General features: G+C 43.1%; 1 long non-coding RNA gene across 8 annotated transcripts in view; it reads right to left on the bottom strand.

Moving 5' to 3' along the window:
* Positions 1-3,694: 3,694 nt before the first annotated feature.
* The window catches only part of LOC141512407 (uncharacterized), a 38,575-nt gene continuing 21,620 nt past the window's right edge, over positions 3,695-20,649 (bottom strand). For 4 of the 8 annotated variants that reach the window (XR_012475480.1, XR_012475481.1, XR_012475485.1 and 1 more), the window contains 3 exons: positions 20,232-20,390; positions 18,946-19,019; positions 3,695-16,633 (listed from right to left, as the gene is read on the bottom strand). This is a non-coding gene — a long non-coding RNA (uncharacterized LOC141512407). The remainder of the gene's footprint in view (positions 16,634-18,945; positions 19,020-20,231; positions 20,391-20,649) is intronic. The other 4 variants (XR_012475482.1, XR_012475483.1, XR_012475484.1 and 1 more) reach the window with 4 other exon arrangements.

Genomic DNA, 20,649 nt, shown 5'->3' on the forward strand with positions numbered 1-20,649 from the left:
TAAGGCAAACATTCTTTCCAATATAATTCATGTCCTTCAGTAAACATAGAAACACTGACATAGCACTGGAAGGAATCTTAAAGGCCATTGACCAACTCTTTCATTTTGCAAATGAGGAAATTGAGAAATAGATAAGTCATTTGACTTCTAACACACTTCTAAGTATCTGAGTCAGGATTTGAACTCTTGTCTTCTCCCAGGTCAGTATCCTAGGCAACAAATACACTCTACTCCATTGCTTCTTCATTCATTGTATCTTCAGAATACCTGCCCAATGGGCATTTTCATTTCCACTTTCTACACCCAACTAAGATTTTTAAAAACCAATACGCAGTCTCAAAATGATCACAACATTTTCAGAGCAAGAATGAATTTTTAAATTTTCAACCCAGGGAGAAGCATATTTTATATTTAATTGGTTAGTCATTTACAACAAGAGTTATCACCAGGGTCTAAAAGGTGATGGGGGTGGGGAAGGAAAGGGAATCCAATGCCTTTGGGTGAAGATGCTAGAGTCATAAGATGTTTTCTGAAATAACTAAGTGTAAATGCAGCTCTGTTCTGGGAAAGCTGCAGTCTAGTTTGATACTCAGAGGTAGTAACTAGCATTATTAGTAATAAATGCCTCAACCTCCAGCAGATGTTATATCAGTAGATGTGATGGGAACATCAAATAAACATTCAAAGGGAACCCAGGGCTTTTTTCCAGGACTGTGAGAGAATTGAGAACAAGTGCCTTGGTCTTGCCTTCATTGCAGACCATAGGGAGGTTGGGCTCATTGAAGATAAGTCTTAGAACAGAGAATGTTCAAATACAGATGTTAGCCCTTGGTGGAAGCATTGGTGAACTAGAACTGTCTATAAATACATACATACATATATATGTATATAGTCCCCAAGAGAGTTGATTGTTAATTTTTAGTGTGAGCATTTCTACCTTGGAAATCAGTAGCTTCTACAAATCAGAACTTGACTTTTGATTGTTTAGACTTACAAAAGATGGAAGAAACGTTAACATGAATGTGTGATGATGTTGATGTTTCTCCTTCCTTCTCAAAGAGGATCATGACATCAGGGAGGTGAAACCATGACATGAATGTGAATTGGATTTGAATGACAGGGGTGGGGTGGTCTATGCTAAGTCTGTTGCTAAGTCACCAGACTCTCTTTCTCCTCCAGAGCCACATGGGTCCAGTGGCCAGATGGATCAGGACAACTGGAGATGATCCTGGATGGGGGTAAATGAAGGTGAAGTGACTCACCTAGGGCCACAAAGCTAGTAAGTATCTGAGGCTGAATTTGAACTCAGGTCCTTCTGACTTCAGGGCTGCACCAACTAGCTGCCCCCGGTACCCCATGTGCATATTTTTTCTCCTAGAAATAAGGTGGTTAGACATTTATCAGCAGACCCCTGAGTAGAGAAGTCTTAGAGTCCAAAATGTTAGAATTCAATAGTTGGAAGGAAATTCAAGACATAAAATGTAGTAACTTAGAATTTGAGAGTGGGAAGTGAGCTTGGAACATAGAAGATTAGAACATAGAATGTGAAAATTACGTGGGACCTTTGGAGTTAGAATAGAGAGAATAGACTGAGACCTGAGGGGGATGGGGGAGGAAAAGGACATAAAATGTGAAAATTCAAAGAGATCTTAAGACATAATGATGTTAGGGCTAAGAGGGTCCATACAACATAGACTATGAAGAGAACATAGAGCATAGTATTCTAACACCAAACACCAAATATTATTTCTGAAAGGAATTTAGAGATCTCATAATATAAATCCCCTCATTTGTCTATAAGGGAACTGAAACCTAGACAAGACCACCTACAACATGGGCAGGTCATCATTGTCAAATATGGGTGGGGGCATTCTTAATTGGACCCTGATATGATGTGATAAGGTGGCTTATCAAAATCATACTCAGGTGGGGGAGTTTCCTAATCAAGACTGGGTGAGGTTCCAAATCTGTAAGTGGGGATCCCCAAGAATGGATATAGGTTCACAGCCCTACAATGGACCTGAATTGTCTTCCAATCATGAGCCACGCTCATTTACATGTTTGACATAGAGTCAGAATGAGTCAGAAAAGTGCAAAAGTAGGAGCTGGCTCCCATAGCTTGTGTTTATAATCATTAGGATGACCTAGCCCAAGTTCTATCACTTCCACTACAATCTCAAACAATTTACTTCAAAAATCATAACAATCACAGAGTGACAGTGTAGTTTAATGGAAGAAACAATAATTTAGAAGTTAGAGGTTCTAGTTTCAGCCCTGCCTCTATTCAGCGTAATTCAACAAGCATTAATTAAACACCTACTGGGTACTGTAGCTACCTAGCGCAGGTGCTAGAGGCTAGAATACAAAGACAAAGTAAAACAGTCCCTATCCTAATGGAACTTAGGATCTGAGAGATCTTGAGTGAGCTGATTCCACTCTCTGAGCTGACATGTAAAATAAAGGGATTGGAATAGGTAACTGTGAATAGATGACCCATTCCTTACCTTCTATGTTCTAAGGTCCCTTATACTTCTCGTATTCTATAGTAGTAAGAATTCTGATTCTGAAGATGAAAGCATAAGTTAAAATCCTGCCTGTTATGCTTATTCCCTATAATAATGATGCTGATGATGATAATTCACATTTACATAGCTCCTACTTTGTATCAGACATTATGAAAGCATTTAACAAATATTTTTTCATCTGATCTTCACAACTCTGGGAGATAAGTGTTATTATTATTATTATTATTATTATTTAGATTTTGCAAGGCAATGGGGTTAAGTGGCTTGCCCAAGGCCACACGGCTAGGTAGTTATTAAGTGTCTATTCACTGCGCCACCTAGCCGCCCCATAAGTGTTATTATTATGCCCATTTTACAGATGAGGAAATTGAGGCAAAGAGAGGTTAAGTGACGTGCCCAGAGTTACCCAGTCACCCATATCTGAGGCTAGATTTGAACTCGGTTCTTCCTGACTCCACGAGAGTCCCAGTCTGGACGAGAAGAGGTCTTTCAGGCTCACCTTCATGCTCTGCTAACATTCTACAGTCTTCCTCCTAAGGTCCCTCCCACTGGAATGCTCCAGGGTGCTCTAGGCTTGTTTGTTGATGCTTGGGAACTCCTCTGAACCCTTGGACACAGATGTGCAGGACGACATTGGTCCTCTCCCTCACGTCTTGCTTTCCTGTCTCATAATGGATCAAAAGCCCGGCCCGGCTTCCAGGAGGCGCAGTCAGAACATTTCCTCCATTTCAGTTTCGTTTTTATCCTGGAATCCCATTTGCCGCTGGGATTCCTCAAAGTTGAATCACTTTGTTTACTGTTCTCAACCACAATGGAAGTCAGTATGGGCCAGAGCTGCTCCTGGGAAACCACTTAGAGCCAGACCTCACAGGAGGTCTTCAGATGGAAGCTGGATGCTCATTGGGGGGGGGGGGGGGTCTCTGAGCCCCCTCCCACCCCAAGAGTCCATGAAGCTTCTCCCAACTAGTCCCTGGGGGTACAGGGACTCCACCATACACTGGGGACATGTTTTAGGTCTGCCAAGAACTTATCCACTGGCTTTGGGCAATCACCTTTCCTAACCAGGCCCCTCCCAGCTCTGACATCCCTGTTCTAAGACCCCTCCCAACTCTGACATCCCCTGTTCTAAGACCCCTCCCAACTCTGACATCCCCTGTTCTAAGACCCCTCCCAGCTCTGACATTCCCAATTTTAAAGTCCTTTTCATCTCTTTATTATTCTGTACACTGGAATTCTGGGCATGCCTGCGTATATACTGAACACCCAAATGCTTTGTATTTCCTCTTTCTAAACCTTCTCAGGTATCCATCTCCCCAACACTATGACCCTGTCTAGTTTGGATATTGAAAGGATGGCTCAAGACTTGAAACCTGAGGGGACGCCCATCAATTGGGGAAGAACTGAGCAAGTTATTGTTGCCGCTGATTTGTTTCTTGGGTTCGATTCTGTCCCGGGATGAATCACAATCAGACTCAGGAATGCAGGTTTTGGAAAGAAAATAGAGATTTATTAAAGGAAGATACAGCATATTAAGAAAATATTAGAAAAGTTAAAAAGAGTTTAAAGAGAAGATGTGGATTGCTGATTGAATTGGCCAGATCAGCTAGCCAGGGTTCAGCAGGAGGCTGGAAGGTAAAAGAGGACAGGCCCCTTACTCAATCTCCTTAAATTCTCTCCCAGAGTCCATGGGAAGACTCCCATCTGGGAGTGACCCAAGTCCCTCATTGGAGATTTTGCCTTTTTGGGGGGGGGGGGTCTCTTTTGGGTGGTCTTCCAGGGCCTGTGCTCCCAGGTGGCCCAACCAGAATACAATGCAATCCAAATCAGATTGAAGGTCAGGCCCTCAGGAGTGGTCTAAATTAGATGATGAAAGAAGATTCCCTTTACAATGCAAACTAAATATTTACAAAGTTTGTCTCCAACTGATCTCAGCACTCCCATGCCCAAGTTTCCCTGCATCATTATGGTATATGAATGATCAGGAGAAAAAAAAAAAAGAAATAAAAAGTGACCAGACTTCAAAAAAGCCTAGAAAGACTTAGTGAACAGAGGCTGAGTGAAGGGAGCAGAACCAGAAGAACACTGTCCACAGTAACAGCAACACCTTATGATCAGCTATGAAGGACTCAGTTCTTCTCAGCAATACGATGATCTCGAGACAATTCTAAAAAGACTTGTGATGGAAAATGCCATCCACATCCAGAGAAAGAACTATAGAGTCTGAATAGAGACCAAAGCAGACTGTGTTCACTTTTTAAATTTTGCTTTATATTCTTTCCTTCATGTATTTTTTCCCCTTTGATCTAATTCTTCTTCCACAACATGACTAATATGGAAACATGTTTAACATATTTGGACATGTATATGACCTATGACATCACTCACTGGCAAGGAGAGGAGAGAGAAGGAAAGGAGGAAGAAAACTATGGAACTCAAACCTTACAAGAAATGAATGTTGAAAATTATCTTTACATTTAATTGGAAAAAATTTCAAAAAAGGATAGCTATTCTTGATTTTTATTTTATCTCCACACTAAGAACTCAAATGGGCCACATGGACATCAAGTCCTGGCAATGTCTTTGGTCTCATGTGTCAGAGGAGAGATGTGCTCCCATCCACAGAGATATTGCAGCCTCTTGCAAAATGCCTGGCCTGTACAGCTCCCACACCCACTTCCATTCAGGCTTCAAATTAACTGGGAACCACCCCGTTACTGGAAGGTACAAACACTGTGGCATTATTTACACAAACAGAAAAGACTTCCAGGAAAGGCCTTATATGGATGAAACACTGTCAGAGGTGAAGGTGAATGGAGAGCAGTTTCCTACCTGACTGACAAGAATGACTCTGGCCAGAGAGAGGCAGCTGAAGCCATGGGAGGGGTCAGTGTTACAAGACCCCAGAGTTGGTGAGTCCAGGTCAGAGCTAGCAGGGATTTCAGATCACCATAGAGAAAATCTAGAAGAAATCTTAGAGCTGGGATGCTTCCCCTGGCTTCCACAGACTCCTTGGATAGACATTAGGGGTTCTGGGAGCTTCAATTACATCTTGAACTGAAATTAGGCATTTCCTACAAGTTGAAATGCAAATTAACAAGTATGATTCTGAAAAGGTCCATCAGCTCCCCCAGACTGACTGATCTAGGGATCCCCAACATAGGAATAGTTAGAGCAAAGACTACAGAATCTCAGAGCCAAAGAAGATCTTTATGGTCCCCTAGTTCAACTCTTTCTCTTCACAAATGGAGAAACTGAGGCTTAGAGATATAAAGTGTCCTGCTCAAAGGAATGGCAGAGCCAGCTTCCCAGCCCGGGACCCCTGAACCATCCAGGGTTCTCAGGTCAAGTCTATAATTCAGCTCCATATTAAGCTACTACCTCTTAAACTGAGGTAGACACCATGGTTCAATCCCAGGAACACAAAATCACAAGCAAAATAGTCATCAGTCTCAAATAGCTCCCACATGGGAAATGATAATAATTAGAATGGTTATAATGATGATGCTTAGCATTTATAGAGGAAAAATGAGGAAACAGCATTGATCAACCATCAACCATGCGCTAGGCTTTACAAATATGATCTCATTGGATTTCCGAAACTATCTTGGGAGGTAGATGCTTTTGTCATCCATGTTTTGTTGTTATTCAGTTATTTTTCAGTCACGTCCAACCCATTTGAGGTTTTCTTGCCAGAGAGACTGGAGTGATTTGCCATTTCCTTCTCCAGTTCATTTTATAGATGAAGAAACTGAAGCAAAGGGAGTGAAGTGACTTGTCCAGGGTCACACAGCTAGGAACAGTCTGAGGCCAAATTCAGATTCAGGAAGATGAGTCTTCCTAATTCCAGACCCAGTAATCTATCTACTGTGCCATCTAACTGCCTTTATCTCCATTTTACAGCTGAGCAAACTAATACAGACAGAGATGAAGTGACTTGTCCAGGGTCACATGTCTGAGGAACAGATTTGAATTCAGGTCTCCCTGACTCCAGGTCCAGGGGCTAGATCCAGGGCCACTCAGCTGAAAAGTAGTATAAAGAAGGAGGTAAAGAAATCACTGGTTCAGGAAGCAAGAGTTCAGATATCTGTTCCATCCTGAACAAGTCACTTCCCTTCAGCATCTTCACCTGTGAAATAAGGGGACTGGGCAAGATGAGTTGACTTTCAGTTTCTGAAAGCTTCAAGGCAACAACCCCTTGGGACAACAACCCCAAGCAGCCTTACAGTGGTCATTCACATTCAAAGAACACGTTGAACATAACAGTTTATATAGTAGGGCTTAGTAACCCTGCTAAAGATGACCACCAGTGGGTCACACACTGAAGGCCTCACCCATTTCTAAGTGCCCATGCAGGTCTCCAACCACCTGCCTCTACTTGTCAGGCTTCTAGCCACCTTATTCCCTTTCTCAGAAAACTTCCATGGCTCCCAATTGTTCCTGGGCAAATCTCTCTATCAGAAATTTTCAAACCTCTTTATGATCTTCCAAGGCTAATTTCCCATCACTGTCTCTTGGGCACTCAAGTTCAAGTAGCCAGTAGGATATCCCCAACATATCTAAGCCCTAGTATGGACTGGTCTGGGGTCTGGGATGCCTTTCTCCCCTTAGACTCCTGGAACCCTTCTGAAGTTCAACTTGGGGGTCATTTCCTCCCTGGAAACTTTCCAGATCACCTAGCCCAAGAATGACTTTGTATTGGCTTCATGTTGACATATACTTGGTTATCTGGGTAGAATGAATCTCACAAAATGCTTAAATGAATGGGAATTGTGAAGAAGGATCACCTTGATAGAGACTGTCTCATAGGAAGGGAGCTCCCCATCAGGGAAAGTATTCAAACAGAAGATGTTAACCACTGGGCAAAATGGAAGACCAAGTCCCGGAACTAGACAACTTGCTACGGCCTCTTCTAGCATGGAGATTTCCTAAGCCACAGTGGCAGCCAATGCCCTCTGTCTGGGAACTATGGAAATTAGTCCTAATGTGTCTTTTCCAAGAGACAGGGGCCCCTCCCTACCCACCCTCACTCCTATTCTAATTGTGAGTGAGGCTCTGAACAAGTTTGTTCACTTTCTCTGCCTTGGCTCCTTGCCTGCCTTGCTTTAGGAAGGAAAACAGGTTTCTGTGTTTCTCAAGGCGTGGGGATCCCATCTTCCCCCTGCTCGAATTGACCAAACCAGTGCTCCTTGCCTGCCCTATGCCAGGTCTTCCTATCTAGGAATCAACTCAGCAATGTCAATGGACTGGTTCCCTGGCTCCTCTGTTAGTGGACGAGGGCAACGGGGAGGAAGCCAGAGACGAAGTGACATCACAGAGGCGAAGGCCAGAGACTGTCCTGCAGAGCTGGGGCATTGGGAAACAGGAGCTCGCAAAGATAACTGACACCATAGTACAATGGGGAGAACATCAGAGACTGGGGCTTAGAACACCTGGGTTCAAGGAGCAACTTTGCTTCTCCCCATTTGGACAGTTTGCTTGTTTTTACATTCGAGAGACTTAGGAGGGATGACCTCAAAGGTGCCTTTTGGCCTTAAATCTTATCTTAAAAGAGTTTTGTGCAACCTTGGGTGAGCCGAGTCCTGTCTCAAGGTCTCAAGTCCTTGCCTTCCCCTCTAAAAGGAGGAAATAAGACAGTGGGGATGATAACAAGCAATGTGACTGTGGGTAAGTCACTTCCCATTTCTTAGAGTCCTCTCCAAACTGAGGAAGTTGGATACCAGGTGCCAGGCAGCCTGCTAAGCCCTTTACACACTATTATACCCATTTTGCAGTTGAGGAAGCTGAGGCAGCAGCTAGGAAATAGCATACATGAGTTTCTAGTCTCTTTCTTATGACACTCACACCAGCTAGAGTCTTTACTGACCTTAATGCTAATGCCTTCCCCTTGAGCAGCCAACACCACCCTCTACAACACAAGTGCTCCCATGATTCAACTCAACTCAACACTCACAGTTTCATATAGGAGACAGCCTAGGATAATGCTTGTAGAGTAAGAGAACATGAGTTCAAATCCCACCTTTGATACTACCTGTGTGAGGTCTCATGGCCTCAGTTTCCTTCATCTGTAAAATGAGGAATTTGCCCTAGTGGCCTCTCAGGTCTCTTCTTATTTTAGGTCTATGATCAAAGACCCTACTATGAGCAAACCCTGAGATACAAATGCAAAAAAAACTAAAATACCCTCTACCTGCTAAGAATTCATATTCCCTTAAACGGGATCCAGCAGGTACCAGATAAGGAACTTTGAAATGATCCAGGGAGAAGAGGAGGCTCTGCAGATGTGGCCCCAGAGCTGAGCTCTGAAGGAAGCAGAGGTTTCTAAAGAGCAGAAAGGAAGACTTTGTCCTTCTATAAAGGATGGACCAGCTCAATCTGATTCGACCAGATTCTAGAGATCCAATTTACAAATCTAAAATATAACTGGATTTATGTTTGTCTTAGAGGCAGAGTATTCACCATGGAAGACTTTAGAGAGGAGAGTGACCAGGTCAGATGATGTTGCATCAAGATTTTGGTGGGGTGAACACCTTAGACAAAAGAGCAATGGATGCCCTGGACATCCTACAAACAGTCTGTGGAAGCCAAAACAGAGCAGGGGATCCAGAATCTGGTCATTCAGGTTGGAATCCTGCCTCTACCTTTGAGGCAGCTTCCTTACCTGTAAAATGAGGGGGAAACTAGTCACCTCAGTGAGTAGATCCATGGATCAGAGAAGGTAATGAGTATTAGATGAGTATTAGGTAATTAGTATTAGATGTCTTAGATGATATTATTAGAATCATTCTTCTCATTAATTCCATTCTGACACTGAGGTCTGACCAATGTGCCTCCCTTCTGTCAATTACCTCCTTCTCCTTCAATCTATTAAGTAACCCAGCCCCTAGGAGCAGTCCCAAGGAATGAGGACCCCCCACCATTCTCTCCATCTCTAAAAGGCAATAAATGTATTTAGAACCAGAGGAGTCAAATTCAAATCCTGACTCTGCTGCTAACCAGGGAGTAAAATGAAAGGATTAGCCTAGATAGACTTCCAGATCGAACATCCTACATTATTGCATGCCTCTCCTCCCTAGCTCTGACATCCCCCTGTTCTAAGACCCCTCCCAGCTCTGACATCCCCTGTTCTAAGACCCCTCCCAGCTCTAACATCCCCTGTTCTAAGGCTCCTCCCAACTGACATCCTCTAAGACCCCTCCCAGCTCTGACATCCCCGTTCTAAAGTGTTTTACAGCTCTGGGATTCCCTGGTCTGAGGTCTCTTTTGTCACAAGTTCATAGGTTTAGAATTGAACAGAACCTGAAGGTTAATCACGTCTAAACTCTTCATTTTACAGGTGAGGAAACTGAGATCCAGGAAACTGAAGAACTTGTCCAAAATCATTATTAAACACTTGAACTGGGTTGTTTCCCTCAATGCCAAGCTCTTCCAGTTACACTGTGAGCATTTATCCATCACTATCTCTCTAATGGTCAATGAGTTGGGGAGGGAAGGAGGGAGTAAAGACAGAGAGGGGTATACCTTATTTAATGCTTTTAGATTGGGTGGGGTGAAGGCTAGGTGAGGCTAAAATCCCTAGTTCCTGTCCCCCTTCAGTTCTTGCTTGGCTCTTAGGAGCTTGAACTGTCTCTGGAACTTTTCTGCCCTAAATCTTGACTGTGACACCCAAGCACCCAGCTGTGAAATGGGAAACAGTTCCCCCTCCCCTTGAATATTCATGCCCCAACTTGCTCTGATGTCAGCAGCCCTCTCCCCAGGTGACTTTCAGGGGGAGGTAAAGGATAGGATGGGGGGAAGGATAGAAATCAACTTAGTGACCTGCTGGGACAAGCCTTCATGGTGAGTGCCATTATCACAATTTTTTGGAAGCAACACCAGCTTGTTTTCCAAAAGGCTGTCTCTTATGACATGGTAAAAACAGAAATTAATTTGGAGTCAAATTTGTGGTGCCACTTCACACCTGGGTCACCTAGGGTAAATCACCTTAGTTTCTTCAACCAGAAAATGAGCCAGACAAATTAGAGGAAAATGGGAGCCCCTCCCTTGCTCCAGACTAATGGATGAACCAATTCTAGAATCTTGGTGGGAGAAGGCCACCCCCAGCTCACCTGATTCCTCTCCCCTAAGTTTGTGGTTTATCCTTCATTCTTGAAGAGGACCGTGACATCAGGAAGATGATGCCATGACATGCAAGTGAATTGGATTTAAGTGAGACAAGGCTATGCCTGAATCATCTGGGTCTAGTGAGTGGCAAGACAGATCAGAACAACAAAATCCCCTAAGTTGCAAGATGAGAAAACAGAGGATCACAAGCACAAAGTATCTTCAGAGATCACAAAGTTAACAAATGACAGAGTGAGGTGCTCTTTACACCCCTTCATAAATGCTAGTCCTATTTTCCCAGCTGATGGTCTTTTTCCATGGTTCACCTAGTTTATGGATTCTTTTTCTGTCTTTGACCACATATCAAAAATAGTAGGCTAGACTAGTTGAACCTTAAGTTCTAACATTTTGTGTTCTGGAATTCCATAGTTTAATATTCCCTATGTTAAGGTTCTTTCCATTTCTGACATTCTGAGTTCTAGTACCTTCTTATCAAGAAAATACTAGAGCTCACTCCTGCTACCTCTCAACAGACAATTGTGAAATTTTCTCCTTTTTTTTTTGCAAAGCAATGGGGTTAAGTGACTTGCCCAAGATCACACAACTAGGTAAGAGTCTAAATCCACATTTGAACTCAGGTCCTCCTGACTCCAGGACCAGTGCTCTATCCACTGCACCACTTACCTTCCCCCAATTGTGAAGTTTTCAGTGTAAACATCTCCTCCTTGCAAATCTACATTGGCTTTACATCAGGGTTTGATTTATTGTTTTGTTAATTGTCTAGACTTGAGAAATGGAGAAAATATTCATAATGTTGATAAACTATATCTATATTTATATGTATGAGTTGGTTGTTAAAGCATTTGCTGCAGGACAACTGCTTCCAATTCTAACATTCTAACATTCTATATTCTAAAGTCTCTTCCAGGTTTACAATCAATATTCTGCCTTTTAAAGACCTTCTGACCTCTTTATATTCTATTTGCTGTCTCTGACATTCTATGTTCTATTTTCTAACACTGAATGCTTGAAGATGTCTTCTAATTCAAACGTTCCATGTTCTAAGTTCTCTTCCAGGTTTAATAATCAATTATTATTCTATGTTCTAAGGATCTTCTATATTCTATTTTCTCAAGATTTCTCAGTCACCAATGGAGTGGAACAAGGCTGTGTCCTTGCTCCCATGCTTTTTAGCACGATGTTTTCAGCCATGTTATCAAACGCCTTCACTGAGGATGAGTATGGCCTCAAGGTCAGTCACCACACTGATGGGAAAATTGTTCAACTTGGAAAGGCTACAAGCCAAGATCAAAGTGGAAGGAGTGTTGGTGCATGGTCTTCTGTTTGCAGATGACTGTACCTCAGTGCAGCTGCTGAAGCTGAGGAGCAGCAAAGGATGGATCGATTCTGCTGCTGGTGCTCATTGTGGTCTAACAGTGAACACAAAAACCCAGGTGCTCCATCAGCTGGCACCACACCATCCATGTATGGAACCATCAATTTTAGCAAATGAAAAGTTTTGAATAGTGTAGATAAATTCACTTACCTTGGCAGTGTCCTTTCCAAGCAGGTCCACATTGACAATGAGGTTGACACTCACATTGCCAGAGCTAGCTCATTATTTGGGAGGCTCCAAATTAAAGTGTGGGAGAGAAGAGGTATTAGACCAACACCAAACTGAAAGTCTACAGAGTTGTTGTGTTGACCTCAGTGCTGTGAAACCTGGACAGTCTACCTGCGCCATGTCAGGAAACTGAATCACTTCCATTTAAATTGTCTTAGGAAGGTTCTGAAGATCTCCTGGTAGGAGAAGATATCAGACACTGAGGTCCTTTTTCAGCTAAGCTGCCAAGCATCCTAACATTACTATAGAGAGAGGAACTACAATGGGATGGACATATTGTTTGAATGCCAGACATACGATTGCCAAAACCACTACTTTATGGAGAACTTACACAGGGCAAGTGCTCCCAAGGGGGTCAGAAGAAGTGATTCTGGGACACCCTGAAGGTCTCATTGAAGAACTTTAGAACTGATGATACAGCAAGGGAGACACTGGCACAGGATCACCCAGCATGGCTTGTCCTCATCAGTGAGGGGGCTGCGCTCTATGGGGAAACAGTTCAAAGGAAATGTGACATACATAAGTTTAGAGTACCCACCCCAGGGGTTTCCATGGACTATTTATGTCCAACCTGTGGTAGAGCATTCCAAGCTTGTATTGGGCTGATCAGCCACAGTCAGACACACTGTCATTTGTCTCCAACATAGTGATGTAATTTTGGTCTTCTTCAATATTGAAAGACAAGAACCATCCGACCAAACCATTCTATTTTCTAATATCATAAGCTCAAAAGTCTCTTCCAGTTCTGACATTCCATGTTTTCTGATCTCTTATCTCCAATCTATATTGCCTATTCTTAGGGTCCTTCTGTCTCTCACATTCTATGTTCTATGGTTCACCCCCAGCTCTAACATTTGTTCTCCATATCCTAGAACATATCCTATGTTCTAGATTCTAGGGTCTGAAATTCTATATTCTATTATTTTAACATTCTATGTTCAAAGATCTCTTCCAGCACTGATATTCTATATTTCTAGGAATTCTGATGAGCACTGTTCTTCTCTTCACTCCTGAACCCCCTCCCCAAAGCTCTCCATTTTCTCTTTTCATATCTCCTAGAAATGGAAAGATGACAGATACAACTTAAGCTGCTGTGGCTTTTCAGTAAGTGAACCCCCAGAGAGCAGGACAAGTAGCAGCAGGCTCTTCAGATCCAAGTTGTCTTTGCTAAATGAACCATTTAGCAATTAAACAGCCCCCTTGGCCTGGAGCCTTGCTAGTCCCCCCTTCAGAGAACCAATTCATACCTGCTGGTGCATCAAGAAGGAAGAGGGATACCCCAAGGAGTGGAAGCCCCTAGAAATGATCATGAAGGCACTTTTACCCAGATTTTTTAACCTAGATTTGTCCTTCCAGGTCCCCGACTCTTCCAGACACTCAAAAACTAAACATTTTGGACTATGGACTCAATAATCCTGATGACTGAAGACCTCCATTTATAGAAGCCTCGTGCCCCTCCAAAGCTGACATGTGACTCATGAGTTTGGACCATGGGTCTTTTCTTCAACATCTGTTTTCATTTTAGGTAAAGGAGATTCGTCTGGAGGCCATGACCTTGTGATTTTTTTTTAGATGTTTGCAAGGCAAATGGGGTTAAGTCGCTTGCACAAGGCCACAAGGTAATTATTAAGTGTCTGAGGCTGGATTTGAACTCAGGTACTCCTGACTCCAGGGCCAGTGCTCTATCCACTGCACCACCTAGCTGCCCCGACCTTGTGATTTTTAAGAGGTCAGGAGAAACATTACAACCTGGAGTCCAGGAGGTTGGAAATTACACCCAAGCTAGCTTTTGCAAGCAACCCAACACTAATGTCTGTGAGGAGGGTCTTTCCCGACCCTGTCCAGCTACTGCTCAACAGTATGGAGATGAGATTTTGGTGATTTTTGCTATGCAAGACACTGAAGTTCAGTCTAGGTTCACCATCCCCAGGGACCAAGGTGATTCAGGGGAGAGTGTCCCCTGAAATGTTGGGACAAAATGTTTGTATTTTAGTTTGTCCAAGTCTTCCAAATAAAGTGATCCCCATCTAAAAGCTGATATTGATTTGTTCAGTGGAACTGGGGTACTAATCACTCAGAAAAGGACTTTGAGTTGATAGAGAAAATATACCCCAACACCTCAGGGCTACCCCTAGGACCCAAAGGGGAAGATTGTAGCCAGCTTCTGTCTGGTAGAATGTGACTTGAAAAAATACTCACAACATGAAAAAAGAAGGGTTTAAGTTAGATGGCCTGGAAGATCCCTCTTAATTTATCACCCTATGAGGTAGGTTTTAATCTCAAGAAGCAGGGTAGCCCTGAGTACATTCTTAATCTCTCTGGACCTCAGTTGTTTCCTTAGTAAAATAGGGATTATAAGAATAGGGGGTCAGAATTAAGGTTTGTGGGACTCAAATGAGATAATGTGTACAGTGCTTTGCAAACCTTAGAATGCTATATAAATGAGGCAGAAAAAGCACTAGTATTACTAGTATTGCCCAACTAGGGTGGGAAGCAGAGGTTCTGAAGATCAAATGAAAAAATGGGTATAAAGTAGTTTGTACCAGGTAAAGCAGCAAGGTAGGGCAAGGAGTCAGGAAGGTCTGAGGTCAAATCCATATTTCTTAGATGTATGACCCTGGACAAGTCACTTATTCTGTTTGCCTCAGTTCCCTCAAATAGAAATGTAGTTAACAGCACTTCCCTTGTAGAGTTGTTGTGAGGATCAAATGAAACAATATTTGTAAAGAGCTTATCATAGTGTCTGGCACATAGCAGGCACTCCATAAATGTCAACTTTTATTATTAAAGTCAGATACAAGCAGATAGACAAGATGTCCCCAAAGTCTCATGGCAGTTTTCAGTTATTAAAGTTAAAAGTTTATATGCATATAGTGCAAACACATAGAAAATTATAAACCTTAATTTAGAGATACAGAGTTAGATAGATGATAGACAGATAGGAAGATAGATAGACAGACAGATAGATTAGGTGGATGGATAGATGAACAGATGGACAGATGAATGGACAGATGGATGGATGGATAGAGAGAGAATAAGAGAGAGAGAGAGAGATAGGTAGGTAGACAGGTAGGTGGATGGATGGATGGATGGATGGATGGATGGATGGATGGATGGTAGATAGCTAGATAAATGGATGAGTGGATGAAAGAGATGACAAACTACAGATAAAGATGACTTTTATATGCTCATGTATATATCTTTGACCAGTCCTGTGATTGCATAAGATCCTATATCAAGAGCAGAAGGTTCCTTGGATCTCTAAATCTAAGTTATTCCCCCTCATTTTATAGATAAATAAAACTGAGGCTCAAGAAAAATTGAGGTCTTGCCCAAAGTCACACAGGTAATCTCAAAAATATGCTAGGAGACTCCTGGAATGAAAGCAGATTCCCCACCTGATTTTTACCTTCTAGGGTTAATTTCTTGGGGCACTGAGACATGAACTGACCTACCCAATCATACAACTAGTCCATATCAGGGTCTAGGCTGGAATCCAGATCTTCTGGGCTCTGAAGCTAGTTTTCTGTTCACTATACCACACTGCCCAGAGCCTATTCTCAGTTACTGACATTATCATCACAAGATTCCTAGGAGATAGGTAGGAACAACTAGTAGTATTTCTATTTTTCCAAAGAGGAAACAAGTCACATCAGAATTCACAGCAGAGAAGGAATTTGAGTACAGACTTTCAAACTCCCTTCCATGTCTTCTGTCCAGAGCTCCATCTGGATAGAAGCCATGGGCCTAGAGGAGTGAGGCCAAGGCTGGTCAGAAGCCCCTTCCCCCAGTCTCAGAGTGGGGAGATCCCTGCTCCTCCTCCAGGACTGCCCCAGCAGCTGCAGAGACTCAGGGAGGCAACAGAATTGAAGAGGAAGCCTGGGACCTTTAGGAAAAATGGTCTAAACAATGAACGGTGAGCAAACTGCACCCTTTCTGGGACATCCCCAAGTGACTTGGAATGGAGATTTTTATTGTGGAGAGAGGAAAAAGCAGGTACAAAATTAATAATAGAAAGTACTTACCCTTTTTTTCCTCCCCAAAGGAAGGGTGGGGAGAAAAAGGCAGCCCAGGAGAGTAGAAAGAATTGGAAATTTGGAATCTAAGGCCCTACCTAGGGGCCAAAGGGACTAAAATCATAGCAATAACAATAAATGACACTTTAAGGTTTGGAAAAACCCATCACAATCGACATTTCATTTGAGCATCACAATACCTCTGAGAGATGGGAACTTCAACCCCATTTTACAGATGGGGAAAATGAGGCTAAGACTCACCCACTCTCAGAGGCCAGACTTGAACTCACTGCTTCCTGACCAAGTCCAGCCCTCTTTCCTCTCTTGAAGGAGAGTCATTTCTCTTCTATAGGCATGACTTAGCCACCCTGTAAGATGGGGAGGGGGGGAGGAGAAGAGGGAGAGGGGAGAGAGGAGAGTTAAACTCATTTTACAGAATGTGAGACTGATCTCCAGAGAGAACAAACACATAAATAAAAACATGCATGCACACACATACAAGGTGTTCAAAGCTGTTAAAGCTTAACATATGTGTGTTCATGCTTGAATGTCTATTACACATATATAACACAGATGTAGATTTACATGTGTATGTTAGTACATGGATTCTTTACAAATCTAAGGGATTTATAATTAATTTAATGTGTTCTAATTATTCTATACACACTCACAGATAACTCTGTAAGCCTTATAGTCTCTCTATAACCTGTTTGTAAATATATTATGTATATAGCATATACAAAACTATAAGGCTTACAAAGCCCTCTATACATTATCACATTAACATGTTATCTCTATATCTTTTCTAAATAGAAATCCCACTTAGGGCTTTTACTTAACATCCCAAGAGCAGTAAACAGATTTCAAGTTAGAAGGAAGAGGCCTTAGATGGGGTGGTCTCATCTCCCCCACTTCATCTCTGAGGCCAGAGGGGGACTGTACCTTGCCCCAGGTCCCAGGGGTGGTGATCCACGTAGCTAGCATCCTTTCCACCACCAAAGGCTGCCTGCCACCCTATGCTCCTTCTCCTAGAGTTTCAAGGAGATTCTCCCAGCAATGTGTGAGATGTGGAAAAGCAAACTGTTCTCCAACCCTTTTTTTTTTTTTTTAGTTTTGACAAGGCAGTAGGGTTAAGTGGCTTGCCCAAGGCCACACAGCTAGGCAATCATTAAGTGTCTGAGGCTGGAATTGAACTCAGGTATTCCTGACTCCAGGGCCGGTGCTCTATCCACTGTGCCACCTAGCTGCCCCTCCAATACTCTCTTGCTGGTTACGTGTCGAGAGAGAGACTGGCAGAGACAGAATGACAGATAAAGACCCCTAAAGCGACAGAGTATGTTTTTGTGCGTTGTATGTGTGTAGCTTCCGCCATATGAAAAGTTCTTGAATATTCTACCCCCTCATTCTCTCACCTGGGCAGCAAAGACACATTTCAGCCTCATGACTCTCATGGGAATTTAGAGAAGAATTCCCGATGCCCCAGGGAGGTGTTCTCCATCTGTGTCTCTGTCTCTCTGGATGTGGGTGTCTCTCTCATTCTAAATTTAATGATTCTCTCATGTTTTCAATAACAAGCATTTATCCAGTACCTACCGTGTGTAGGCAATACATAATAGAAATATAGAAATATATATATAATATTATATAGAAATAGAAATATAGAAAGCCAAAAGTGAAAAAAATTCCTGACCTCCTAGAGCTTACATTTTACTGGAATGTGGGGGAAGCAATGGGGGCACTGTACCCAGGAATACCAGGATGAGGAGGCATTAGGAAAGGCCCATGAAGAGGGTGCTGCATCACAGAATCAGAGGAACTGAGAGGTGGAAGGAACCTCAGCTACCATTTTGTCTGACCTATTAATGAAAAAGAATTCCTTTGTCTAGGATCACACAGGTAGGAAACCTTCTATTCCAGACTTGAACCAATGTCCCAGGAGGCATATAAAGGGTCAAGAACAGTTCAGAGGAAGGGGAGCTCAGTCCCAGAAGAATTCATGGAGGGGATGATGTCACAGATACTGCTATGGTGAACAGCAGATGCTGATGTTGTTGTTGATGGTTAGGGTCAGAAAACCCTGTGGATCCTTCCAACTGACTCTTACTAGTGGACAGCTGGGAGGCACGCTGGATGGAGCACCAGCCCTGGAGTCAGAGGGACCTGAGTTCAAATCCAGCCTCAGACACTTACTAGCTGTGTTACCTTGGGTAAAGTCACTTCATCCTGATTGTCATCTCCAGTCATCCTGATGATCCCTGTCCTGCCACTGGACCCAGATGGTTCTAGAGGAGTGAGGCTGATGACTTAGCACAGCCCCCTCTCACTCAAACACAATTCACATGTTTGTCACAGCATCACCTCCCTGATGTCATAGTCTTCTTCCAGAACAACTAGATGTGTGACCCTGAGCAGGTCATTTCATTCTCTCAAGCATTCAAATCTTTAGGGATTATATTAAAAGTTTACATAATAATAAACTCTCATTCATCTAAGTGGGGAACTCCCTCTACCAAAATTCTGTAGTTTAGAGAGCTGCCTGGGGCAGTGACAGTCCTTTGCCCAAGGTCTCAGAGAGGCAGACCTCCAAACTCAGGTCTTCCGGAATCCAGGGCTGGTCCTCCACCCACCACACCACCCTGCCTCTGTGAGATAAATGCCATTTGTTATTATTGGGACTGACCTTTGAAGAATGGCTGGCCTGGATTTTCAAAGCCAAGGGCTGGGGGAAAAGGCATCCCCGCAGGAAGGAACAGACTGAACAAAACCAAAGAGGGAGGGAGTCACTGGGAATGTCTGGGGATGATGAGTAATAAGGATAATAACTTACATTTCTATAGTGATCCCAACCTGCCCCCCCCCCAAAACTATCCAATGAGATAGATCTAGGGAGGAAAAATATTTATGTCCCCATTTGGCAGCTGAGGAAACTGAGGTCAAGAGAAGTGGAATGATTCCTGGAGCAGTGACTGGGCTCAGAAGTCAGACTTATTTAATGGATGCAGCATCAGTGCATAGTGGAAAAAAGCTGGTCCTGGATCTAAATTCATAATCTAACCTTGTCACTTAATAGCCAGATGACTTTGGGTAATTCAATTCTAGGTGCTTCAGTTGTCACATCTGTAAACCAAAAAAGGTTGAACTATTGCCACAATATTTCAATATCAATAGAAAATAGATGCGGGGGGCAGCTAGGTAGTGCAGGGGGGCATCTAGGTAGGAGGTCCTTGAATTGCCTAGCTGTGTGACCTTGGGCAAGTCACTCTTAACGCCATTGCCTTAAATAAAAATTTTAAAAATTAAAAAAAAGAAAATAGATGCAAAGAATACAGAAAGGGAGAGATTCCTTTAGATAGTCCCAGGGGAAAAAAAAAGATCTGGGAAAGGTGTGGTATTATTGGAGAATAATTGACTGGAGTTCCTGGACCTACATTTGAATTCCACCTCTATAGTTTAACTAAGTCTGTGACCCAGGGCAAGTCATTCCTGAGACTCAGTTTCCTCAATAGTCTCTCCCCCCACCCCACTCCAATTCCAGATCACTGGGAAAGTGGATTTCCATCACCAACTTCTTACTCTGGCACCTGGTAACTTAGTAAACCATCATTTATAATGAGAAGTCAGGGCAGGACCAGTAGGATTTCTACTGCTCAGTCACAAAGTCCTTAACATTCAGGAGCAGGGCTGAAGGACTACGAAGAGCTGTAGTTCAAGTCTTTTAGACCAGAAGGGCCACATGATTAAATGATGGTAAAGAGTTTATAGGTTAATGTTCTCATTTTATATACAAGATAATTGAGGCCCAGGAAGGCTGAGGGATTTGTCTATTATCACACAGTCAGTGGCAGCTAAGTGGTACAATGGTTAGAGCACTGGTCCTGAAATCAAGAGGATCTGAGTTCAAATCCAGCCTCTAACCCTTACTAGCTATGTGACCTTGGACAAGTCACTTAACCCTGATTGCCTTACCTCCAGGGCTCATCTCCAGTCATCCTGATTCATATCTGGCCACTGGACCCAGATGACTCCGAAGGAGAAAGTGCGACTGGTGACCTAGCACAGCTCCCCCTTCACCCAAATCCAATTCAAGTTCTTGTCCTGGCACCACCTCCCTGATGTCTTGGTCTTCTTCAAGAAAGAATGACAATCATCAGACAACAACTAACCCATATTAAAGCCCAATGTTCTTTCCACTCCTCTTTCTTTCCATAAAGAGGTCACTCTCACATCTCCAACTCTGAGTTCCCTGCTCTACCCAGGCCTTCCTGGGTTCAAGGACAGCTCTCCACAACTCCCCCTCCATGGACATCCCATCCCCCAGCTCTGTGTCCCAAGGGTGTCCAAAGCCTGGGATCCTCCCCATCCTCACCTTCATCTCCACCTCTGA

This window comes from Macrotis lagotis, chromosome 2 (genome assembly GCF_037893015.1).
Source record: "Macrotis lagotis isolate mMagLag1 chromosome 2, bilby.v1.9.chrom.fasta, whole genome shotgun sequence".
In the NCBI taxonomy this organism is placed as follows: domain Eukaryota; kingdom Metazoa; phylum Chordata; class Mammalia; order Peramelemorphia; family Peramelidae; genus Macrotis; species Macrotis lagotis.